The sequence below is a fragment of the Pristiophorus japonicus genome, chromosome 9, assembly GCF_044704955.1.
Source record: "Pristiophorus japonicus isolate sPriJap1 chromosome 9, sPriJap1.hap1, whole genome shotgun sequence".
Taxonomy (NCBI): Eukaryota; Metazoa; Chordata; class Chondrichthyes; family Pristiophoridae; genus Pristiophorus; species Pristiophorus japonicus.
Window position 1 is genome coordinate 90,177,159 of NC_091985.1, and position 26,377 is coordinate 90,203,535.

At 44.7% G+C, this 26,377-nt stretch overlaps 1 long non-coding RNA gene across 1 annotated transcript; it reads left to right on the forward strand.

Moving 5' to 3' along the window:
• On the forward strand, window positions 1-25,279 carry LOC139272643 (uncharacterized). The gene is made up of 4 exons (XR_011594924.1): window positions 1-35; window positions 7,296-7,349; window positions 8,363-8,416; window positions 25,264-25,279. It is a non-coding gene; the product is annotated as an uncharacterized lncRNA (long non-coding RNA).
• The last annotated feature ends 1,098 nt before the right edge of the window (window positions 25,280-26,377 follow it).

Consider the following 26,377-nt stretch of genomic DNA (forward strand, 5'->3'; position numbering starts at 1 on the left):
GTCGTTAGTGCCGGGTGTATCGTGGGTCTGAGCAGGTAAGACTTGAGTTTTCCCGGTGGGTTTTTGGGCAGTCGGTAAAAATGGTGGAATCTCCCGTCCGCAGCAATAGTGGGGCGTTGCACGCTGATTGACATCATAAAAACAGTGGAAAAACGGGCGGACGGTATTTTATACCGCCAGTGCAAAACCACTGGCGAATTTTCCGCCTGGGCGCTAAATTGCACGCATTGCATTTACCACCCCCCCCTAAAAAATCACTTTTTTGGCCCCACCACGGCGGTAAAACGGCGGTAAATGGGCGCAAACCTGCCGAATTTCTCGCCCTGAATGTGCTGTTTATTTCTGGATGATATTATTCATTTATTTTGTATGTGAACTATAATTCATGTCTTTGTCTTTCGGTTGTGGAAAATAGGCAGAATTTGTGGTTCAACCAGAATCATTGAACTAATAATGCATATATGCCCATTTTTTTTTAAAGAGTATCTGTTTTCTTCTGTGCAAAATTTTACTTTAACTTCTAATACTATGTTTCCTTGCTATTTAGTGCATTCTCTATGTGAAATGTAAATATTAATTGGGCTTGTGATAACATGAAAAAATATCAAAGTTTCAGTTCCATGCCACTGTAAAAATATGTTTTCTGCATATGGAAGGAGTTAGGGAAGTTGAACAGTTATAAGATGTTTGTTCTAACCCCCTGGGTTATGAAGATATTAAAGTTTTCAGAGTGGAGATTAATTTCAGCAACATGAAGCCTGTGTCTGCACTGCTGACCTCCACTCTTCACTGCAGGTTCTTGCTGGTTACAAAGGCAGAAATTAAGGGCAAAAAGCAGAGGCCACCTGTATTAATTGAATCACCACAAACTCTTGAAATTGTCCCAGAAACCTAACAATCTTCATAGCAGACAAGAACAGGGAAAAAATATTTTAACGGGCAGAATTCCTTAGCACTTACATATACATCAGTAAGGGAAAATGCTGATTACAGGGAGCTGCAACTTTAACAGAGGGTTGTTAAATTCAAGACATTTTATTTTCTGACACATGGAACAGTATGTTTACACAGCTAATTTTATCACGGCTGCTCTAGAACACTTTGATACAATGACAAATCAACAAACTTTGCCATTCAGCAATACTGCATTCAGCCATAGGCTTAACTATGTTAAATACCAGAGTTTAGTTCTATTCATTTGTTTTTAATCACTCAGAGTTTTGAGCGTGCTTCACTTGCTGTAGTCATCATTCCATTCTGTATGTGTCAGCAAAACAAAGTCACTGCATAGCTTTACTGAATGCATAATAACTCCACATAGAGCACTCATTAATTAGAGTTACACGATCCAAATATTAAGTTATGAATAAATGTCCGATTGCAATACATCACTTACACTTTGATGCATATTATTTAAAGATTGTAGTTTCAGCAAAAGGAATATTTAATATACTTCAACACAGATGTGAGCTGTAGAAATAAATGTGATATTTTTAGTACATCATGATTTGTCAGTGAGGAAAACGTACCTTTCATTTGCAACTGCTGTTTTCACTTTAAGCATTGCTTTGAAAAACATACTCAGATTGCAAAGCTCTTGAGTGGTGATTTGGTTTTTTTTCCTTTTTGGACTCATGAAATTCAATAAAGTGAAGGCTGCCAACAATCCAACATTTTTTCTCTTTGCACCTGGAAATAGTATCAAGCACTCCCAAATCAGGAATGACAATGGCCAGCTGCATTCAGGACTCCCGATTGCTCAAACAATGCATTTCAGTGAGTCTCAGAAAAGGCACAGTACTGTATTTTTTGGATACATGGTACCTAAGAGCAAAAGCTGCTGAAATCATCTGTTTTTATCACAATTTGGCCAGAGTCATGCTGTGGACTCGTGGGACTGGGTTGAGATTTCAATAACCCATTTCTCTTGCCCGCTGTCTGAAGGAGGAGACCTTCATCCCATCTGTTTGGGCTGTATTCAAAACTAGTTCCAGGAATTTGACAGACTATAGTGCAGAGCAGTGAGGTAATGCACTCTGCCAGCCAGTCTCTGAGCACTAAATGTATTCTACGCAAACAAGCATCTTGAAGCAGTTCATGAACTTAATGAAAATTATACTTACAAACAATTATCCTAAATGAAACAAAGTGTTACAACATTCAAAAACAAATGTTTTGTTAAATTTGTTAATCAAATTTTGGGGTGAAATTAGTGGGCTGGCGTTTCGGCTAATGATTTTTTTGGCCGTGAAACGAGGCACACAAGATTTTGTGCCCGGGCGGAATTTTCACCAATGGTTTTGCGGTGGTGCTAAAACTTACTGCCTTGCTGCTGTTTGACCGTTTGGATGACGTAAATCGTCGTGTATCGCTGCACTAGTGCCCCGGGCGGAACTTTCATGCATTTCACCCGATTTAGCGTCCGCCCGAGAACCCACCCAGAAAAACCAGATGGACCCAGGACGCACCAGGCACTAACAGCGCCCTGTTGAAATCGGAGGAGACAGTCGCAGTTGTGAGTGATTAAAAGTATTGGGAGAAGAACGCTGCGTTTCTGCATACTTTTGATTGTGAAGTTTATGTGAGTTTCTAGTTTGTTTTATAAAGGACATTTAAGGACATTTTAAAAGATGGTGGCCATGCTAATTCGGGAGCCAGTAATTCTGGCTGCTATATTCATATGGCTTCCAGCTGGGAAAAGGCTTATTGTTGATCATTTGCAACGTACTCGATGAGGTCGCAGACGTATGGGGAGAAGCCTTAGCCCCAACAAGTTTCCAGGTTACATCACTCATACCTCCAGTTCTCTGAGGCACAGTACGTTAGAAGGCTACGCTTCCGAAAAGAGGTGAGAGATGGTCACAGAGATATGTCAGCTTCCTACAGGCAGACCTACAGCCTACCAGTGGCAACAGGACTGCACTGCCTGTCGAGGTGAAGGTGACTGCGGCACTTGGCTTCTATGCCTCTGGCTCCTTTCAGCATCAGCGGGGGACATATGCTCCATGTTACACATTGCTACATTTGCCAGGTGACTAATGCACTGTACGCATGCAGAATGGACTTCATAAACTTCTCAATGACCAGTGAAACCCAAAATGAGACAGCTGTAAGTTTTGGATGATTTTCTGGCTTCCCCAAGGTTCAGGGTGCCCGTGACTGTACGCACATCGCCCTGTGAGCACCTTTACAGAATCCAGAGGTTTTCCGAAATCGAAAGGGAATTCACTCCATGAACGTACAGATCGTCTGTGTTCATACTCAGAGCATCATGGCTGTCAATGCCCAATATCCATGGAGCATCCATGGTGCTTTCATCTTGTATGAGAGCAGTGTCTCAGGCATGTTCCAGCGTCAACCACAAGGCCAGAGCTGGATGCTCGGGGACAAAGGTTATGGCCTCGCCACCTGCCTCATGACCCCCCCCCCCCGCCCCACCGCCAGAACCCTCAGACAGAAACCGAGCATTGCTATAATGAGAGCCACATGCAACATCATCGAACAGACAATTGGAGTGCTCAAGCAGTGCTTCCGATATCTGGATCACTCTGAAGGCAGCCTGCAATACTCCCCTCAGCAGGTCGCTGAGTTCACTGTGATGTGCTGCATGCTATACAACTTAGCCATCATGAGGGGACAGGAATTGCCAATGGGGATTGCAGGACCACCTCCGGATAGCGGGGGGAAGGAGGAGGAGGAAGACGAGGAAGAGGAGCCTGGTGAGGAACCCATGCCACCACCACGACCACCCCCACCACAACCACAAGGGAGGCATGGTGGAGATTTTGCCACTGCAAAAGCCTTACGTTGGCAGCTCATAATTGAACGCTTTGCCAGGCGAGTTTGACCGTTGCCTGGCCACACTATCCCACCGTGTTGACTATTCCCCCTCTTATTCTACAAATGAGACACAACACAGGAATGGTTATGGAGAACAAAAAAATGTATTGAACATTATAACATTGTAAACTTTGTAACCTTAATTGTGAAATTTTAATAAAAATAAAATAAATAGCTGCATCCAGCAGTGTGATCATTCAACAACATTATCAGAACATCTGTAACATAATATCACTGCAACATAAAACATAGGATGCATCCAGCATCCACAACATAATGCAGCAACATAATATCCTGCCCCATTATTATTTCCCACCTGCTTTTGACCCCCTTCCCCTTATCACCCTCCCTTGCCTGCTGGTCCTACCCAAAGTGGCACCAAGATGGCGTGCAGCAAGGTTGCCAGACCGCTGCTGTGTTGGGGGGAGAGACCACGGAGACGCCGCCTAGGGGCATACCAGACCAGCTCATGGCATGGAAGGCCCAGCTTCTGACTGCCGAGCCTCTTCATTGGCGTCGCCAGTCACAGGTGGTTTGGGTTTGGGTGTGACAGTGGGGAATGCAGAGAGTATGGAGGCAGGCAACGTCTACATCACTTGCCCAAGCTGAAGCAGAGCTGTGCCTGTGATGCACCATATTCCGCAAGGGTTCACGCCACACCCTCCGGGACTCCATTGTCATTGCTGGAGGCCACCAGCCTCGTGTGGGCATTGATGGTCTCGCCGGTATCACGGCTCGCATTGACAATCTGCGACCCTACCTCCGTAATGGTCGCTTTCAAATTGTCAATGCTCGCGGGAATCCTGCACAAGACATCGAGGAGCTGATAGCTGACCTGGATGCTCTCCCTGGACCGTCCCACCATGTCCAGTTCCACGTCTGCCTGTCTGTCAGCAGACCGACTTTGTCGACTCATCCTTCGGAGAGATGGCATACAGGATTTAATCTCAGACTATGTTGCTGCACGCCACTGGTCCCAGGAGCTGCGGAGTCATCAAACCCCGAGAAAGTCACGTCATCGTCCTCAGAGGAGCTGAGTGTCGGTCGTGGAACAGGGGTGGATTGATGCTGCAGCGGATGCTGCCCCAGAGTCAGCTCATCGGTATCCTCCTCTTCCTCCTCCAGACGATGGCCTGACGTGGAGTGGTCCCTTGAGGGATGCTGCGCTTGTGACTGGTCATCTGGAAGTAGAAAGCAACAGACGAGTGGTTAGCAGCAGGGGAGGGGGCAGAGTGACATGAGGACGGTTGCATAGCACAGGCTCATTTGAAGGGCTGCCGCCACTCCATTATATCTAGTCCAGAGACATTGCAGGACATTGGCCCAACCCAGCCCAGGGAATGTGCAGGACTTACCCTCAGTATCTGAGCGGGGGTCAGCGCCCCGACTGGCAGCTGCCCGACCAGTGATGCCGATGAGGCCTGCCACTCACTCCTCAATGTCGGTGAGTGGCAGGACCTGTCCGCACCTGCTCGCGGCGATTATGAGACTTCTTGGCCTGCAATGATGAAAATGGGAATGGTTACAAGTGAGTCCATCTGCTCTTGTGGCACAGATAGCCACTAAAGCACTTATGCCATACAATCTTAATGTAATACAGTCCTCTGGTTAATGACCTTGGAAGTTGCACATGGTTCATCAGGAGGATGTTTGAGGTGGGGAGTCTTCTTATGAAATCTCAGAAAGCAATCTTAATAATATGTAATGATCATTCATGGCAAATAGGATGCTGAACTAAGCCTACCTATGTGTCATGCATTTTAGGAGGCAACCCACAGAGTGCTGAGTGTCAACAACAGCATGATAACAAATAGTGTGTCAGATTTATAATTGAAGTAATGAAGGAGTGCATAAATTAAAATTGTACTCACTCTAACGACCATTGTCAGATCATTAAACTTCTTTTGGCCGAAAGAAGTTTAATGATCTGACAATGGTTATTAGAGTCCTGACTACAGTGTCTGAGGCAGAGACCTCTTCAGCGATTTCCCTTCAAATCCACTTAACAATTGATGGCAGTGGTCTAGATCCACCCCTACGATGCAACTCCTGCCATCTTCTTTCCACAGCCCCCACTAGAGCTTCATTAGCCTCATGGCTGAATCGCCTGGCACGCTGTCTAAAATGGTCATCCACATCATCAAAATCCAAATGTAAAATGGCTCATTCAGCCCCGGTTGTACTGTGCATGCGCGCGGCCACGCGCTGCATTAGCGTTTGCGACCGGAAAGCAGACCAGAAGCGCGGGAAGAAAAAAAGTAAATAAATTTGCGGAACTTTCGGCTCCGGCACACAAATTGTGTGGTGCAATGCCGGGGTTAATGCTATCGCTCCTCGTGAACTTTTAGTTGGTGAAAGTTGCTCGCTCTGGCGCTAATGTTAACCCGGCGCTAAAATTTTGAATCCACCGCGAAGTGCGCCCAAAAACGGGCGAAAATGCAAAAAGTCGAAAATCCAGCCCAAAAACTGCAACAAAATCTATAAAGTTCATAATCTCATCCAATCTGTTTGACAAAAGTCACATAGTTTTATTTTATTTATTCACGGCATGTGGGTATCACTGGCAAGACCAGCATTTATTGCCCATCCTTAATTGCCCTTGAGAAGGTACTCTCACAGTGCTGTTAGGGAGCGAGTTACAGGATTTTGACCCAAATACGATGAAGAAATAGTGATACATTTCCAAGTCAGGAAGCTGTGTGACTTGGAGGGGAACATGTACATGTTGGTGTTCACATGCGCCTGCTTCCCTTGTCCTTCTAGGTGGTAGTGGTTGCGGGCTTGGGAGGTGTAGTGGCAGAAGCCTTGACGAATTGCTGCAGTCCATCTTGAAGATAGTACACACTGCAGCCACGGTGTTCCGATGGTAGAGGGAGTAAATGTTTAAGGTGGTGGATGGGGTGCCAATCAAGTGGGCTGCTTTATCCTGGATGGTGTCGAGATTCTTGAGTGTGGTTGAAGCAGCACTAATCCAGGCAAGTGGAGAGCATTCCATCACCCTCCTGACTTGTGCGTATGTTATGTATTGTGCAAAATGATTCAAAGCTGCTATCATCATTGCAGTGCAATAATGGCAGGAAAAAATGAGACAGGATTTAAAGAACCAGCAACTCTTCCTTTTCCCACTGAATTGAGAAATACTTTGAAAAGTTATTCAAGCAGTATATGTATCATGCAGGATTCCTCTGGCATGAGGGTAAGGGTATTTGAACAGTAGACATCAGCCTTTAAAAAGTGATGAAATACTGGTGTAGCTTCTCAGTATCCCACAACCGAGGTGATGATATCAATGTCATTTGGCCAAGGAACTAAATAGTAGAGTAGATATTGTGATTGGTTCCGCTTGATAATTGGGCATAAAGTGGGCGTAACTAATTGGAGAAAGGGTTGCAGAGCCGTTATACTGGATAGGTACCCATTTAAATCACTTCCAATTTTGCAATCCAATTTTTTAGCGCACCAAGAAATGAAAACCAGCATAGCGATGTATGAGGCCCCATTGATGCCAGGTAGGAGACATACCGCTGATTTTAAAACATACCGTTGATTAAAATTAAACTGCTGGTGAGGGCAGAAACTTTCTTTCTAGCTGATTCTTTATGTTTCTGTTTCCCTGGATCTCTCTCTCTGTGTCAGTAAGTGAACAAAGGAAAAATGTTTTGCATCAAAACTTACCTTAGGAAAGTTCCACAGTTCTTGCTTTGTCTTGTTTGTAACATTCTATGGAAAATAAGCTCACAACGGGTCTTCCATGATGCTGCAACTTGAACTTTACACTTCCTGCAGAGACTAATGCTGGGAATTATCCACTTTAACTTTGGAGGAAGAGCTACGGAAACACCGGAAAACAGTGTAAATACTGTTTACACTTATGTTTTGGGGGTTCCGCAGCTCTTCCTCTGCACATACAGAGTGAATCCCATGGAAATTCACCGCCTATGTCATTTCTACTGCCAATGATACGTGCAGGAAGGATATCAACTCAAACTTTCGGTGACTCCTATAAGCAAAGAAATTCAGCAACAGATTCAAATATGAAAAATAGAAGTATACAGTCGAATTTAATAATAGTGTGGTGAAATAGGCAATTTGTTATATGTTTATTATGTTAGACAGTGTGAGCCCCAACAGAGAAAATGGTACTAATTGCAGCATTAAAAAATATATACTAGTGGGTCAACCTTGGCATTATTCATGGTGAATCAGATATTTCACTGTGTTCCTTTATGGTAATAAAATTCTGGTTAAGTAAACAGAATCTCAAGTCAATCAAAGTTTAATCGGAGTGCAACAGCACAGAGTGGGAAACTTGAGAGTTTGAACAGCAGCGTACCTGAGCAGGAGCAGACCGAGGCCTGAGAGTGGGGATAAAAGCTGCAGCAGACTTCCAACTTCAAGGAATCAAAGATGGCCAGTGTGATCTCCTGGACTAGTTTCAATCACCTCTTTGGGTCGGAGAGGAATTTCCCAGACTTTTTTCCTCAATTGACCTGGGTTTTTATCTGTTTTTTGCCTCTCCCAGGAGATCAGATGGCTCCGGGTGGGGAGAACTCTGCTGTGTGACATCACAGGTAAGGTAGGTAAGTGATTGGTAATGACTGTGGGCTGTTTTTCTCATGTTAACATATAGCATATAACTACATTCTAAAAACTAACCTTTATTTATTTAGCTAATTTAATAAACTATATAAGGTAAATACTTTGAATAACACTAAACTAATTAATTAAATAAAGTAATGGGAAAACAGGAAATGTGTTGCTGCTGCAATATGTGGGAGCTTCTGGACATTTTGGTCCACGGCGACGACATCTGCGGTAAGTGTCTGCGGCTTGACAAACTTCGGCTCCAAGTTGAGGAGCTGGAGTCCGAGCTGCAGACATTGTGAGACATCAGGAAGGGAGAAAGTTACCAGAACCTTTTGCTCCAGGAGGCAGCCACACCCTCTAGATTAAATTCTTTAGAATTGACACGTGGTCAGGGACAGGAGGGTGTGACTACGAGTGAGGCAGGTAGGGGGTTCCAGGAAGTAGTATTGCAGGAGCCTCAGTCCCTGCACTTGTCCAATAGATTTGAAGTTCTTGCAACCCTTGTGGACAAGTGTGCAGACTGTGGGGTGGATGAGCAGACTGACAGTGGTGCAGAAAGTATTCAAGTGGGGGGAGTAAAGAGGAAGGTGGCTGTAGTAGGGGACAGTATAGTTAGGGGGATAGATAAGGTTCTCTGCAGCCGAGAGCGTGGATCCCGAAAGCTGTGCTGCCTACCCGGTGTCAGGGTAAAGGACAGCTCCTCCGGGCTGGAGAAGAACTTGGAGTGGGAGGGGGGGGGAATCCAGTTGTCATGGTACACGTAGGTACCAATGACATAGGTAGGACTAAGAAAGAGATTTTGCTGAGAGTTTGAGCAGCTAGGGACTAAATTGAAAAGCAGAAGCACAAAGGTAATAATGTCTGGATTATTACCTGAGCCATGAGAAAATTGGCATAGGTCAATAGAATCAGGGAAATGAATGCATGGCTCAGAGGTTGGTGTGGGAGAAGTGGATTTTGATTCATGGGACACTGCACCAATACTCAGGAAAGAGAGAGCTGTTCTGTGGGAACGGACTACACCTGAACTGTGCTGGGACCAGAGTTCTAGCGAATCGAATAACTAGGGAGGTAGATCGGGCTTTAAACTAAATAAGTGGGGGGGGGGGGGGGCTAGTGGGGAGGGGGGGATGAGGGTCCAAGTAGAGAGATTTCTACAATACTAAAGAAAAAGAAAAGGAAGCAATGCAGGAAAGCAATTTTGGTAAGGATAACCAGATTACGTCAGGAAGGAACGGAGCATACAATCAAAAGAGTGCACTAACAAATAGGGTCCAGATAAGAAAAAATAGCGATAAGACAAATAGGGCTATAGTACAAAAAAATTTTAAGATGTCTAATAATGTTAAAAAGACAAATCTAACAACACTGTATCTGAATGCACAAAGCATTTGTAATAAGGTAGATGAATTAACAGTGCAAATAGATGTAAACGGATACGATATAGTTGCAATTACATAGACATGGTTGCAGGATGACCAGGGTTGGGGACTGAATATCCAAGGATATTCAATATTTAGAAAGGACAGGCAAAAAGGAAAATGGGGTAGTGTGCGTTATGTATGTAAACATTATAACTGTGTAAGATTTGCCACCAGAGGGCGCACCTGGTGGAGGCCCAAGGATCACATGCAAGCGAGTATAAAAGGTTGTCTGCCTCATGCAAGTGAGTATAAAAGGTTGTCTGCCATGCTGCTCTGGCACTCTGAAGTTTTATTAAAGAGACTAAGGTCACATCAGTTTAAGCGTACAGTACTCAGTCTTGTGGAGTTATTCTAAACATTACAATTGGCGACGAGTAACAGATCACGAACTTTCACGCGGTTATGGTTGCCGTTGGTATTCTTGAGCGATTTATAGAGGGTGATGATTGGGAAGCCTTCGTTGAACGTCTCGACCAGTATTTCGTGGCCAACGAGCTGGATGTGGACGATAAAGCGATCAAGCGCAGGGCGATTCTCCTCATTGTTTATGGGTCTACAACATATGGCCTCATCAAACATCTGCTAGCACTGACAAAACCAACGGAAAAGACATATGCAGAGTTGTGTACACTGGTTCGGGAACACCTCAAGCCGAAGGAGAGCATCTTAATGGCCGGGTATCGCTTCTACACGCACCATCGCTCCAAGGGCCAGGACGAGGCGAGTTATGTCGCAGACCTAAGACGCCTTGCGGGACCTTGCGATTTTGCTAGATATTTGGGGGAAATACTGCGGGACATTTTCGTGCTTGGAATCGGCCACGAGGTCATTCTTCACAAGCTGCTGTCTGAACAAGGCCATCACGTTCGCCCAGGGTTTCATCTCCACGAATGATAATACTAAACTGATAATCGAAGCTCACCGGCAAATACTGTGCATAAAATAACGCTGTTAGCAGGCAGAACTGTACATGGCAGGCCTACATGTCTGCAGCTGCAAGACCTAGGATGACTCAGAGTCCGCCATGGGGCATGAATGCGAATCCATTAACACCATGTCGGCGCTGCAGGGGTAATCATAGAGCCCATCAATGTCGATTCAAGCACTACGTGTGCAAAGGCTGCAAAACAATTGGGCACCTCCAGCGAATGTGCAAACGTGCTGTGACTCACCACGTGGCAGAGGCAGCAGGAGATGGTCGATCCGAAGCGGATCATGCAGAACGAGTAAGAGAGGCAACTCAACCCGAGGCCGAGGAAGAAGTGTATGGCGTACACACCTTCACCACCAAGAGCCCTCCTATAATGCTGAAAGTCAAGTTAAAGGGCATTACAGTTTCCATGGAGTGGGATACAGGGGCAAGTCAGTCAATTATGAACCAGAATGCTTTTGAGAAACTGTGGGGCAACAAGGCACAAAGGTCCAAACTGAGCCAGATTTATACAAAGCTGTGCACTTACACCAAAGAGCTCATACCAGTCATTCACAGTGCGGCAGTGAAGGTATCGTATGATGGAGCTGTGCATGATTTATCACTGTGGATTGTACCAGGCGATGACCCAACGCTGTTCTTCAGAAGCTGGCTAGGAAAGATTCGATGGAACTGGGATGACATCAAAGCACTATCTTCGGTGGATGATGCCTCGTGCGCTCAAGTGCTGAGCAAATTTCCGTCGCTATTTGAACCATGCATCGGCAACTTCACAGGTGCCAAGGTGCAGATCCATCTAGTCCCTGATGCACAGCCTGTTCATCACAAGGCTCGAGTGGTTACATATATGATGAGGGAGAAAGTCGCGATTGAACTGGACAGACTTCAACGAGAGGGAATCATATCGCCAGTTGAGTTCAACGAGTGGGCCAGTCCAATTGTTCCGGTGTTGAAAAGCAATGGCACGGTCAGAATCTGCAGAGACTACAAGGTAACGATCAACCGAGTCTCGTTACAAGACCAGTATCCACTACCCAAGGCGGATGACCTGTTCGCAACGTTAGCAGGGGGGAAGTCATTCACCAAATTGGATCTAACCTCCGCTTACATGACACAGGAACTGGCTGAATCTTCGAAAAGATTGACGTGCATCAACATGCACAAAGACTGTTTATATACCACAGGTGCCCTTTTGGGATAGGCCTGGCTGCTGCCATTTTCCAGAGGAACATGGAGAGTCTGCTGAAGTCAGTTCCGCACACCGTTGTGTTTCAAGATGACATCCTGATTGCCGGTCGTGACACCATCGAACACCTGCACAACCTGGAAGTTGACTAGACAGAGTGGGACTCAGGCTGAAATGCTCCAAGTGTGTTTTCCTGGCACCAGCAGTTGAATTTTTGTGGAGAAAGATTGTGGCAGACGGCATCAGACCCACGGACTCAAAGACGGAGGCCATCAAGAATGCACCCAGGCCACAGAATGCGACGGAGCTGCGTTCGTTCCTGGGACTCCTCAACTATTTTGGTAACTTTCTACCTGGGTTGAGCACCTTGCTGGTACCATTGCACATGTTGCTACGTAAGGGTGACGACTGGGTTTGGGGTAAATCTCAAGAGACAGCCTTTGAGAAGGCCAGAAACCTGCTATGTTCTAACAAGTTACTTGTATTGTATGACCCAGGTAAACGTTTAGTGCTAGCTTGTGCTGCATCTTCATATGGGGTCAGTTGTGTGTTACAGCAAACCAATGTATCAGGCAAACTGCAACTGGTTGTGTTAAGTATGGAAGAACTCCACAAAACTGAGTACTGTGAGCTAAAACTGATGTGACCTTAGTCTCTTTAATACAACTCCAGAGTGCCGAAGCAACATGGCAGATCTTTTATACTCCCTTGCACGAGGTGTGCAGGTGACCTTTGGGCCTCCAACAGTTGCGCCCTCTGGTGGCAAGTCTTACACAGTTACAATGTTTACATACATAACATCACTCCCCCACAAAGTCTTTCATACAAATTATTTACAAGTTGAGACGATCTGGGGCCCTATGCTCCCTGGTTGATCGTCTGAGTTCAAACTCTGGCATGGGTGAGTTGGTCGGACCATTGCTGCACTGCGACACAGCTGGTCTGACAGGACTGTTGGGAATGGTGGATCCATTCTCTTGATTGACAGTGAGGTCGATTTCTGGTTGGGTGTGTGTTGGTGGATCGATGATGGTGATGTCCTTTTCAGGTTGTCCCTGGTTGTCGGTGAACCAGTTTGGTCTGATCCAAATGCTTTCTGCACGTTTGTCCATTCAATAGTTTGACTATAAACACTCTATTCCCCTCCTTGGCCAAGACAGTGCCAGCAACCCATTTAGGACCATGACCATAATTCAGGACAAACACAGGATCGTTAACATCAATGTCATGCGATACAGCTGCGCGATCGTGGTACATGTTTTGCTGGTGATGCTGGGTTTCCTCATGATCATTTAGATCCGGGTGGAGTAGGGAGAGCCTAGTTTTGAGTGCTCTCTTCATTAACGATTCTGCAGGGGGAGCCCCAGTGAGTGAGTGGGGTCGCGTCCAGTAGCTGAGCAGAACACGAGATAAACGGGTCTGCAGGGAGCCATCCGTCACGCGTTTCAAGCTCTGCTTGATAGTTTGGACTGCCCGTTCCAATTGACAGTTGGATGAGGGCTTAAACGGGGCAGACCTGACATGCTTGATGCCATTGCGGGTCATAAACCTGTTGAACTCCGAGCTGGTGAAACACAGTCCATTGTCCGGAGTGGAAATGGCGCAGCCCGCAGACTTGCTTCTGGTCATGGATGCTTTTGAGAGCGAGGGGTCACCCATCACTGCTCGCCAGATCAGGACCTGGACTAGCCATGTCGTCTTGAAGCACAACGGTGCATGGAACCGATTTCAGCAGACTCTCCATGTTCCTTTGGAAGATGGTAGCAGCCGAGAGAATCCCAAAAGGGCACCTGTGGTATATAAACAGTCCTTTGTGTGTGTTGATGCACGTCAATCTTTTCGAAGATTCAGCCAGCTCTTGTGTCATGCCAAGCACAAAAAAGTCCCGCAGCATTCCCCCCAAAAATCCAGCAAATTCGCAAGCTCTCGCAAGGCATCTCAGGTCGGTGACATAACTCGCCATGACCTGGCCCTCGGAGCAGTGGTATGTGAAGAAGCGATACCTGGCCATTAAGACGCTCTCCTTCGGCTTGAGGTGTTCCCGAACCAGCGTACACAACTCTGTATATGTCTTCTCCGCGGGTTTCTCCGGTGCTAGTAGATTCTTGATGAGGCCGTATATTGTGGACCCACACACGGTGAGGAGAATCGCCCTGCGCTTGATCGCTGTATCATCCCCATCCAGCACGATGGCCACGAAGTACTGGTTGAGATGCTCAACAAAGGCTTCCCAATCATCACCCTCTACAAATCTCTCTAGAATACCAACGGCAGCCATGACCGCGTGAAAGTTCATAATCTTTTACTCGTCGCCAATTGTTAAGTATGGAAGAACTCCACAAGACTGAGTACTGTGAGCTAAAACTGATGTGACAGTCTCTTCAATACAACTCCAGAGTGTCTGAGCAGCATGGCAGGCAACCTTTTATATTCCCTTGCACGAGGTGTGCAGGTGACCCTTGGGCCTCCAACAGTTGCGCCCTCTGGTGGCAAGTCTTACACAGTTACAATGTTTACATACATAACAGGTTGCATATGCATCTAGAAGTCTATCTAAGGCTGAAAGAGCCGACAGTATAGTCGAGAAAGAGGTGTTAGCATGCGTATACGGGGTTAAGAAAATGCACCAATACCTATTTGGACTCCAGTTTGAGCTTGAAACTGACCACAACCCACTTATTTCATTGCTTTCAGAAAGCAAAGGTATAACCAGCAATGCTTCATCCCGCATCCAAAGATGGGCACTAACATTGTCCGTTTATGACGAAATTATTCGCCACAGATCAGGCACAGAGAACTGCGCTGACGCCCTCAGTCGGCTGCCATTGCCCACCACCGGGGTGGAAATGGCACAACCCGCAGACTTGCTTCTGGTCATGGATGTTTTTGAGAGCGAGGGATCACCCGTCATGGCTCACCAGTTCAGGACCTGGACTAGCCTGGACCCTGTGCTATCACTAGTAAAAAGTTGCATCCTCAATGGGAGCTGGTTGGCTCCTGGGGGAATGCAAGATGAAATTAAGCCATTTCACTGACGTAAAGATGAAATGTCCATCCATTTAGATTGTCTCCTATGGGAGAATCATGTGATTTTGCCAAAAAAAGGCAGGGAAACGTTTATATGCGACCTACACAGTACCCACTCAGGCATGATGAAGGCTATCGCCAAGTTGCACATTTGGTGGCTCGGCATTGACTCGGATTTGGAGTCATGCATACACCAATGTAACACTTGCTCACAGTTGAGCAATGCACCAAGAGAGGCTCCACTGAGTCTGTGGTCATGGCCCTCCAAACCGTGGTCGAGGATCGTCGTAGATTTCGCTGGCCCCCTTCCAGGAAAGATGTTCTTATTAGTAGTGGACGCTAACTCTAAATGGACTGAATGTGTAATCATGTCATTCTGCACGTCCACTGCCACTATTGAAAGCCTCAGGGCCATGTTCGCCACCCATGGCTTGCTCGACGTCCTTGTCAGTGACAATGGACCGTGTTTCACCAGCTCGGAATTCAATGAGTTTATGACCCGCAATGGCATGAAGCATGTCAGATCTGCCCCGTTTAAGCCTGCATCCAACGGTCAAATGGAATGGGCAGTCCAAACTATCAAGCAGAGCTTGAAATGCGTGACAGTTTGCTCCCTGCAGACCCGTTTATCTCGGGTTCTGCTCAGCTACCGGACGCGAGCCCACTCGCGTACCGGGGCTCCCCCGGTGGAATTGTTAATGAAGAGAGCACTCAAAACCAAGCTCTCCTTAGTGCACCCAGATCTTAATGATCATGTGGAAACCCAGCGTCACCGGCAACCACGATCGCACGCCTGTATCATGTGACATTGATGTAAACGACCCTGTGTTTGTCTTTACTTACAGTCATGGTCCCAAATGGGTTGTCGGCATTGTCTTGGCTAAGGGGAATAGAGTGTTTATTGTCAAACGATGTAATAGACAAACGTGCAGAAAGCATTTGGATCGGACCAAACTGCGATTCACTGACAACCAGGAACAACCTGAAGAGGACATCACCATCATCGATCCACCAACACACACCCAACCAGCAATCGACCTTGCCGTCAATCAAGAGGATGAGCCCACCATGCCCAACAGTCAAGTCAGACCAGCCGCTCTGCAATGGCCCGACCAACTCACCCATGCCAGGGTTCGAACTCAGGCATTCATCCAGGGAGCGAAGGGCCTCGGACCGTCTCAACTTGTAAATAACCTGTATCAAAGACTGTGGGGGAGGAGTGATGTTATGTATGTAAACATTATAACTGTGTAAGACTTGCCACCAGAGGGCACACCTGGTGGAGGCCCAAGGGTCACCTGCACACCTCATGCAAGCAAGTATAAAAGGTTGTCTGCCCTGCTGCTTTGGCACTCTGGAGTTTTATTAAAGAGACTAAGGTCACATCAGTTTAAGCTTACAGTACTCAGTCTTGTGAAGTTATTCTAAACATAACAGTGTGGCGTTGTTAGTAAAAGATGAAATCAGAGCAAGGATATTGGCTCAGAAAATCAAGATGTAGAATCAGTCTGGGTGGAGCTAAGGAGCACCAAGGGGCAGAAAACATTGGTGGGAGTTGACTATAGGCCTCCAAACAGTAGTGGTAATGCAGGGGATGGCATTAAACAGGAAATTAGAGATGCATGTAACAAGGGTACTACAGTAATCGTAGGTGACTTTAATCTACATATAGACTGGCCAAACCAAATTAGTAATAATACTGTGGAAGATGAATTCCTGGAGTGTGTACGAGATGGATTTTAGACCAGTATGTTGAGGAGCCTGCTAGGGAACAGGCTATCCTAGATTGGGTATTGTGCAATGAGAAGGGGTTAATTAATAGTCTTGTTGTGTGGGGTCCCTTTAGGGAAGAGTGACCATAACATGATTTGATTCTTTATTAAAATGGAAAGTGAAGTAGTCCAATCCGAAACTAGGGTCCTAAATCTAAACAAAGGAAACTACAATGGTATGAGGAATGAATTGGCTATGATAGATTGGGAAGATTCATTAAAAGGCATGACGGTGGATAGGCAATGGCGAACATTTAAGGAACGAATGCATGAATTGCAACAGTTATACATTCCTTTCTGGCCCAAAAATACAAAAGGAAAAGTGGCCAAACCATGGCTAACAAAATAAATTAAGGATAGTATTAGATCCAAAGAGGAGTCATACAAAGTTGCCAGAAAAAGTAGCAAACCTGAGGATTAGGAGCAGTTTGGAATTCAGCAAAAATGGATCAAGAGATTGATTAAAAGAGGAAAAATAGAGTATGAAAGTAAACTTGTAAGGAACATAAAAATAGACTGCAAAAGTTAATACAAGTATGTAAAAAGAAAAAGAATAGTGAAGACAAATGTAGGTCTTTTACTGTCAGAAACGGGAGAATTTGTAATGGGGAACAAGGAAATGGCAGAACAAATAAATAAATACTTCGGTTCTGTCTTCACAGAAAAGGACACAAATAATGTCCCAGAAATGCTAGGGAACCAAGGGTCTAGTGAGCAAGAGGAATTAAAGGAAATGATTATTAGTAAAAAAATAGTGCTGGAGAAACTAATAGGACTGAAAGCCGCTAAATCCCCAGGGCCTGATGATCTGCATCCCAGAGTACTAAAAGAGGTAGCCTTGGAAATTGTGGATGCATTGGTTGTCATCTTGCAAAATTCCATAGATTATGGAACAGTTCCTACAGATTGGAGGGTGGCAAATGTAACCCCACTATTTAAAAAAGGAGGGAGAGAGAAAACAGAACTGCAGACTGGCTAGCCGAACATCAGTAGTAGGGAAAATGCTACAGTCTATTATAAGGGATGTGATACAGAACACTTAGAAAATATCAACAGGATTAGATAAAATCAACATGGATTTATGAAACCTACTGGAGTTTTATGAAGATGTAACTGCTAGTCAGGGTAGGAATCGCAGGATAGCTCAGATGAATACATGGCTTGAGGAGGGAGGGATTCAAATTCCTGGGACATTGAAACCGGTTCTGGGGGAGGTGGGACCAGTACAAACCAGACGGTCTGCACCTGTGCAGGACTGGAACCAATGTCCTAGGAGGAGTGTTTGCTAATGCTGTTGGGAAGGGGTTAAACAATATGGTAGGGGGATGGGAACCTATGCAGGGAGACAGAGCGAAGTAGAATGGGGGCAGAAGCAAAAGATAGAAATAAGAAAAGTAAAAGTGGAGGGCAGAGAAACCCAAGGCAAAAAGCAAAAAGGGCCACATTACAGCAAAATCCTAAAGGGGCAAAGGGTGTTAAAAAGACAAGCCTGAAGGCTCTGTGCCTCAATGCGAGGAGTATTCGGAATAAGGTGGACGAATTAACTGCAGGTAGCAGTTAACGGATATGATGTAATTGGCATCATGGAGACATAGCTCCAGGGTGACCAATGCTGGGAACTCAACATCCAGGGGTATTCAACATTTAGGAAGGATAGACAGAAAGGAAAAGGAGGTGGGGTGGCGTTGCTGGTTAAAGAGGAAATTAGTGCAATAGTAAGGAAGGACATTAGCTTGGATGATGTGGAATCTGTATGGGTGGAGCTACGGAATACCAAAGGGCAGAAAACGCTAGTGGGAGTTGTGTACAGACCACTAAACAATACTTATGAGGATCGAGGCAGCATCAAACAAGAAATTAGGGATGCGTGCAATAAAGGTACAGCAGTTATCATGGGCGACTTCAATCTACCTATTGACTGGGCTAATCAAACTGGTAGCAATGCGGTGGAGGAGGATTTCCTGGAGTGTATTAGGGATGGTTTTCGAGACCAATATATCGAGGAACCAACTAGAGGGCTGACCATCCTAGACTGGGTGATGTATAATGAGAAAGGACTAATTAACAATCTTGTTGTGCGAGGCCTCTTGGGGAAGAGTGACCATAATATGGTAGAATTCTTTATTAAGATGGAGAGTGACACAGTTAATTCAGAGACTAGGGTCCTGAACTTGGGGAAAGGTAACTTCGATGGTATGAGATGTGAATTGTCTAGAATAGACTGGCGAGTGATACTTAAAGGGTTGACGGTGGATAGGCAATGGCAAACATTTAATGATCACATGGATGAACTTCAATAATTATACATCCCTGTCTGGAGTAAAAATAAAACGGGGAAGGTGGCTCAACCGTGGCTAACAAGGGAAATTAAGGATAATGTTAAATCCAAGGAAGAGTCATATAAATTGGCCAGAAAAAGCAGCAAACCTGAGGACTGGGAGAAATTTGTAATACAGCAGAGGAGGACAAAGGGTTTAATTAGGAGAGGGGAAATAGAGTATGAGAGGATGCTTGCTGGTACATAAAAAGTGACTGCAAAAGCTTCTATAGATATGTGAAGATCAAAAGATTAGTGAAAACAAACGTCGGTCCCTTGCAGTCAGATTCAGGTGAATTTATAACGGGGAACAAAGAAATGGCGGACCAGTTAAACTAATACTTTGGTTTTGTTTTCACGAAGGAAGACACAAATAACCTTCCGGAAATACTAGGGGACCGAGGGTCTAGTGAGAAGGAGGAACTGAAGGATATCCTTATTAGGCTGGAAATTGTGTTAGGAAAATTGATGGGATTGAAGGCCGATAAATCCCCGGGGCCTGATAGTCTGCATCCCAGAGTACATAAGGAAGTGGCCCTAGAAACAGCGGATGCATTGGTGATCATTTTCCAACAGTCTATCGACTCTGGATCAGTTCGTATGGACTGGAGGGTAGCTAATGTAACACCACTTGTTTAAAAAAGGAGGGAGAGAGAAAGCGGGTAATTATAGACCGGTTAGCCTGACATTAGTAGTGGGGAAAATGTTGGAATCAATTATTAAAGATGAAATAACAGCGCATTTGGAAAGCAGTGGCAGGATCGGTCCAAGTCAGCATGGATTTATGAAAGGGAAATCATGCTTGACAAATCTTCTGGAATTTTTTGTGGATGTAACTAGTAGAGTGGACAAGGGAGAACCTGTGGATGTGGTGTTTTTGGACTTTCAAAAGGCTTTTGACAAGGTCCCACACAAGAGATTGGTGTGCAAAATCAAAGCACATGGTATTGGGGGTAATGTACTGACGTGGATAGAGAACTTGTTGGCAGACAGGAAGCAGAGAGTCAGGATTTCAGAATGGCAGGCAGTGACTAGTGGGGTGCCGCAGGGCTCAGTGCTGGGACCCCAGCTCTTTACAATATACATGAATGATTTAGATGAAGGAATTGAGTGTAATATCTCCAAGTTTGTAGATGACACTAAACTGGTTGGCGGTGTGAGCTGCGAGAAGGATGCTAAAAGGCTACAGGGTGACTTGGACAGGTTAGGTGAATGGGCCAATGCATGGCAGATGCAGTATAATGTGGATAAATGTGAGGTTACTTTGGGGGCAAAAACATGAAGGCAGAATATTATCTGAATGGCGGCAGATTAGGAAAGGGTGAGGTGCAATGAGACCTGGGTGTCATGGTTCATCAGTCATTGAAAGTTGGCAGGCGGTGAAGAAGGCAAGTGGCATGTTGGCCTTCATAGCGAGAGGATTTGAGTATAGGAGCAGGGAGCTCTTACTGCAGTTGTACTGGGCCTTGATGAGGCCTCACCTGGAATATTGTGTTCAGTTTTGGTCTCCTAATCTGAGGAAGGACGTTCTTGCTATTGAGGGAGTGCAACGAAGGTTCACCAGACTGATTCCCGGGATGGCTGGACTGACATATGAGGAGAGACTGGATCAACTGGGCCTTTATACACTGGAGTTTAGAAGGATGAGAGGGAATCTCATAGAAACTTATAAGATTCTGACGGGACTGGACAGATTAGATGCGGGAAGAATGTTCCCGATGTTGGGGAAGTCCAGAACCAGGGGACACAGTCTTAAGCTAAGGGGTAGGCCATTTAGGACTGAGATGAGGAGAAACTTCTTCACTCAGAGAGTTGTTAACCTGTGGAATTCCCATACCGCAGAGAGTTGTTGATGCCAGTTCATTGGATATATTGAAGAGGGAGTTAGATATGGCCCTTATGGCAAAAGGGATCAAGGGGTGTGGAGAGAAAGCAGGAAAGGGGTACTGAGGTGAATGATCAGCCATGATCTTATTGAATGGTGGTGCAGGCTCGAAGGACCGAATGGCCTACTCCTGCACCTATTTTCTATGTTTCTAGAATTCTATGATAGAATAGATATGGGAGAACCAGTGGATGTAGTGTATTTGGATTTTCAGAAGGCCTTTGATAAAGTCCTACAGAAGAGGTTAGTGTGCAAAATTAAAGCACATAGGATTGGGGATACTATACTGGGTATGGATTGAAAATTGGTTAACTGACAGGAAACAGAGAGTTGGAATAAACGGGTTCTTTTTCATGGTGGCGGTTAATGACTAGTGGGGTACCATAGTGATCAGTGCTTGGGCCCACCTATTCACAATATATAGAAATGATTTGGATGAGGGAACCAAATGTAATATTTCCAAGTTTGCTGACGACACAAAACTAGGTGGGATTGTGAGTTGTGAGGAGGATGCAAAGACGCTGCAAGGCGATTTAGATAGGTTGAGTGAGTGGGCAAACACATGGCAGGTGCTGTATAACATGGATAAATATGAAGTTATCCACTTTGGTAGGAAAAACATAAAGACAAAGTATTATTTAAATGGTGATAGCTTGGGAAATGTCGATGTACAAAGGGACCTGGGTGTCCTTCTCACCAGTCATTGATAGTAAACATGCAAGTGCAGCAAGCAGTTAGGAAGGCAAATGGTATGTTGGCCTTCATTGCAAGAGGATTTGAGTACAGGAGCAAGGATGTCTTATTCCAGTTATACCGAGCCTTGGTGAGAACACACCTGGAGTGTTGTGTGCAGTTTTGGTCTCCTTACCTAAGAAAGGTTATACTTGCCATAGAGGGAATGCAGCAAAGGTTCACCAGACTGATTCCTGGGATGGCAAGACTATTGTATGAAGAGAGATTGGGTCGACTAGGCCTGTATTCACTAGAGTTTAGAAGAATGAAAAGGGATCTCATTGAAACGTTTAAAATTTTGACAGGGCTGGACACACTGGAGGATGATTCCCCTGGCTGGAAAGTCTAGAACAAGGGGTCACCGTCTCAGGATACATGGTATGAAATTTAGGACTGAGATGAGGAGAAATTTCTTAGTCAGAGGGCAGTGAACCTGTGGAATTCTCTACCACAGAAGGCTGTGGAGGCCAAGTCACTGAAAATATTTAAGAAGAGATAGATAGATTTCTAGACATAAAAGGCATCAAGGGGTATGGGGAGAAAACGGGAATGCTATGTTGAGATAGAGGATCAGCAATGATCATATTGAATGACGGTGCAGCCTCGAAGGGCCGAATGGCCTACTACTGCTCCTATTTTCTATGTTTCTATGTGAGGGAACTGTGCAGGTTAATTAGAGTAAAATTACTCTTCATATTGCAAGTCAGAACCTGGAATGAAATGTCTGGCTTTCTTTCTGTTCTTTTTAACTGTGATAGCTAAGGTTAGTTGCTTAATTTATAGGTTACAGAATTTCTGCTAATTACTTCCCGTTTTCAGGGCACTACACAGCAAGAATGGAGATCTGATATGTTGGATTGTCATTCACTTTTTCTGCTCCACCCCCGCCCCCCCATTTTTCCATTGTCATTTTCTGAGCTTGTTGGTTTTGGCAATGTATTTATCCTGCACACTCAGCACTATACCTTTCTGCTGAAGTGTCGCTGAACACTCTCGCCCGATTTATTTGTTTTAGCTGTTCCCTCACTTCATTGCATTTAGCACATTTAAGATGACATACCTGGTTGCTCACCTTAGGTAGTTCTGTCTCCCTGATTCTTGTCTCCCATGGGTGCTATTTCCTGTACATCACCTTATGTACATCGTGGGACTCGATTTGCAGATAACAAATAGCCTCCCGACACCAGAATGGCAACAGCTGGAGCAGCAGCCTAAACGCGATATGTGGCCCAAGCAAAGAAATTTGAAATCGGCTCTGAGGAGTCAAGACCAGGACACAATTCAAATCAAGCAGTGTTAATGGGCAGGAGGATAATTGAACTAGGGTAGGAAAGGGAGAGGGAGGGGAGGAGGTAGGAGAGGGAGGGTAGAGGCTCCTGCTTTAGTGGGGAGAGGGGTTCCAGGACCTGAGTAGCCCTCAGTGGGGATGGTAAGGTTGGTCCAACATGCTGCTCATTGGGGAGGAGTAGATGTGGGCCAAGATGTCTCTCAGAGTGGGGGAATGGAGGCTGATTTTCAGTGTTGACATCCAGACAGCTGGTCAGCTGGGGATGGTCCAAACATTGTGTGGGAGGCCAGAGAGCAAGATTTCCTTTTAGAAGGGGTGATTGCAAGCTGAGCCATTTACAGTACCGGCATTCTAAGGAAATCATGCTATTTAAGAAAAATTTCAAGCCATTGCCACCAGGGCCGTTTAATGCCAGTGCCACTGTGAATGATTCTTCCCACTTCCCCATTCCTCTGGATAAATTACCTATGGGGACAATTTGGGGGAGAAATTCAGCTGCTTTGTGCCTCCCATTAGCACCTGTGGTAGGCAGTAATGGGGTGCTAAGGGGTTACCAACCGGGCGCGGCGAATTCACCGACACCTGCGAACTGCCCTGGCGGTTTTGCACTGGCACCAACACTTACCACTTCACTCTGTAATGGAAGTCACGCAGGTCCCGTGGCCCCACAGAAATAATAATAAGAATGTTGCAACCCATCATTGACCCTTCCCTTTAAGCGAGGGAAGGAGCCTGTGATGCCGGCAGCACTGCACTGAACATTATTCAGTGCTCTGCCGCTACCGCCCCTCTCACATGCTTTAGCACTCTAAGACAAGTGGTAGTGCTCGATTTAGCAGTCCACTTCTCTCTTGGAGCGCTAAAGCTGAAGTTCCCGGGATGAAAAAAGGATTATCGCCTGGCGATAATTTTTTCACTTTTCAAAAGTTATCGCCCCATACAGAATGCAATGGAATTTCTGGCATGTAAGTTTTCTGTCCCTTTAATATCAACTCAAATTAAAGAACAGTATCAGAAATTATAAAATATGTGCCAATTTTGAATGAATTTAAACTTTCCACGCACTGCCATTGGAGCCATGTAATGTTAGTGTTACTGTTGACCTACTTCCCATCGACTTCTCCTTTTTATCTGATAAATTGCTAATGGGGATAAGTGGTATTTGAGTTTTCAGTCAGTTTTAGACAAAATAAGATAAGGAAACTACATCAGAAGTTATCAATAGGAAATTCATTGAGGATTTTCTACTTGAAGAAGAGTAGGAAGTTCACTGCATGTCTTCATCAAGAATAATCCCTCAACCAACAACCAAGACATTACAGGACATTCAACTTATTTGTTTTTTGTAGCACCTTGTGCGTAAATTGGTTGCCACGTTTGCCTACAAAACAACAATGATTGCACTTTAAATATAATTAGTTGACACTGAAGCACTTTGGCTAGTTGTAAATATAAGTGCAAATTCCTTTTTTCTTCCCTGAATTAGAGCACTGGCCGAGATCACAGAGGAGAACATGAGGGCAGTGGTTCTTAACCCATGCTGTGTTGTAAAGAGGCGCTGAAAATGGGAGGACAGTCCACCATGTCACAATGCTATACACCAGCTACTATACGGCTAAATAGTGACACTGGCAGCAGTCTGGACTGAGCACGAGAAACAGATGCATTAGTCTGCATCTTAATGTGACATTTCATGTTTTGGGTTTCTAGATCATTGAATATACTCTGTTTAATTCACCATTAAAGGGAGTGTCTCATTATTCAACTGCATCATATGCTATTTTGTAGGTTCAGCTCCATTTAAAATTGTTATCAATAGTGCAATCTGGGTGTGTTATGAACATTATTATTGACCTACCCAGGATGTCTTTAAAATTTATTGAATAAAACCACCAGTTTCCACCCACACGGACATCTGAAAGAAAAATCAACTGAGAGTTACCATCATTATGTTTAGTTATGATTTCCCACCATTGTTATAGGCCCCAAGTTGAAATATCAATCTCTGCAGCAATTTCCATTGTTGCAGTCTGTTTTGTAAAAAGTTTCCAACAACTACAAACTATATAGATTTTGGCAGGAGGTTTAAATGCAGCCTGTTAAAACTAATAACAAGATGCAGTCTGTTGTCAGCAGTAGAGAGTATTTGTGTTGTGTGATAACAGAATAAGTTTGGGTTATATTGTTTCAGTACATTCTGGTTATATTAGTTTGTGACAAAAGAAATATACAGGAAACTTAAGGAGCGATAATGAATTTGTGATTTTTTTTTAGTCAGGGAGAACTATGTGATGACACTCCTCCACTGTTGTGACTTGGGTGAGTCTGCGACTGACTGCTGCTGATGAAATACCCAAGAAGTTGATAACAGGTTAAAAAAAATGAAGGATAAGTTTGCATCTATATACAGTTTGTGATCGTAGGCGTGCATGCACGGGTAGAAAGCAGGCACTTCCCCACTGAGAGGGAAGGATATGGAAGGGAGAGTCAACCTATCTGCTCTTGCATATCTCCCAGAATCTAGTTTCAGGCATTGGCTGATGCCTAAAGCAGATTTTGTGATTGACTATGGGTAGTGTGTCATGGGGAGACCAAGGAAGCAGACAAAGATACCTCAAGACTACATTTCATCCTCAAACAAAAACACATTTCCTGTCAGGAGCTTGCAAAGTGCCCTTTGATTCGTAATTCACCCTTTGTTTGGTTTAAATTTTAATCTAATTCATAGCAAGAAGTCACATTTCATATGGAGGGCTGCTTAAAAAACCTGTATTCAAATGATTTTCTTATCTTTTACTTTGTAACATTTCTGCCCCAATATTTAATTCAAGTGTGTAAGTAAAAAGTGAGTGTTTATAGATACCAAAATACATTCATCTTGATGGGCCTGTTTGCCCTCAGCATTTGAAAGAATGCAGTGTAATTCATCGTAAGTACAATCATTTAAAAGTGAACTATTGAAAGCTTAGTTTTTTATTGAAACATTGTATATTAATGTATATTTTAACATCCATAGTGCAACAATATTGCCCCCCTCCCCTCAACTTCCCCAACAGTAGATAATGTTGCATCTGTAGCTAAGTCAAAATTATAATAAGACCATAAAATTACTTACTCTGGAATATCCATTTGAAAAATACAACCCTGCATGTAACTTTTTTAAATTGCAAGTTAAATTTAAACCAACCAGAAGTTGGAGGCCTCCAGTTCAGGGCCACCATCTTCATTTGATTGCTAAGGCCTGTGACTGAAACATTAGAGCACAATTTTTTTTCTCTCAGGCAAAAACCCAAACAGGAAAATAGCAGAGCACAATTCCTGCCTGCCAGCCAAAAATTAGATTGATGTTGCTCGAGTTTGAGGTCAGCCTAGTTGACATAATGACCAT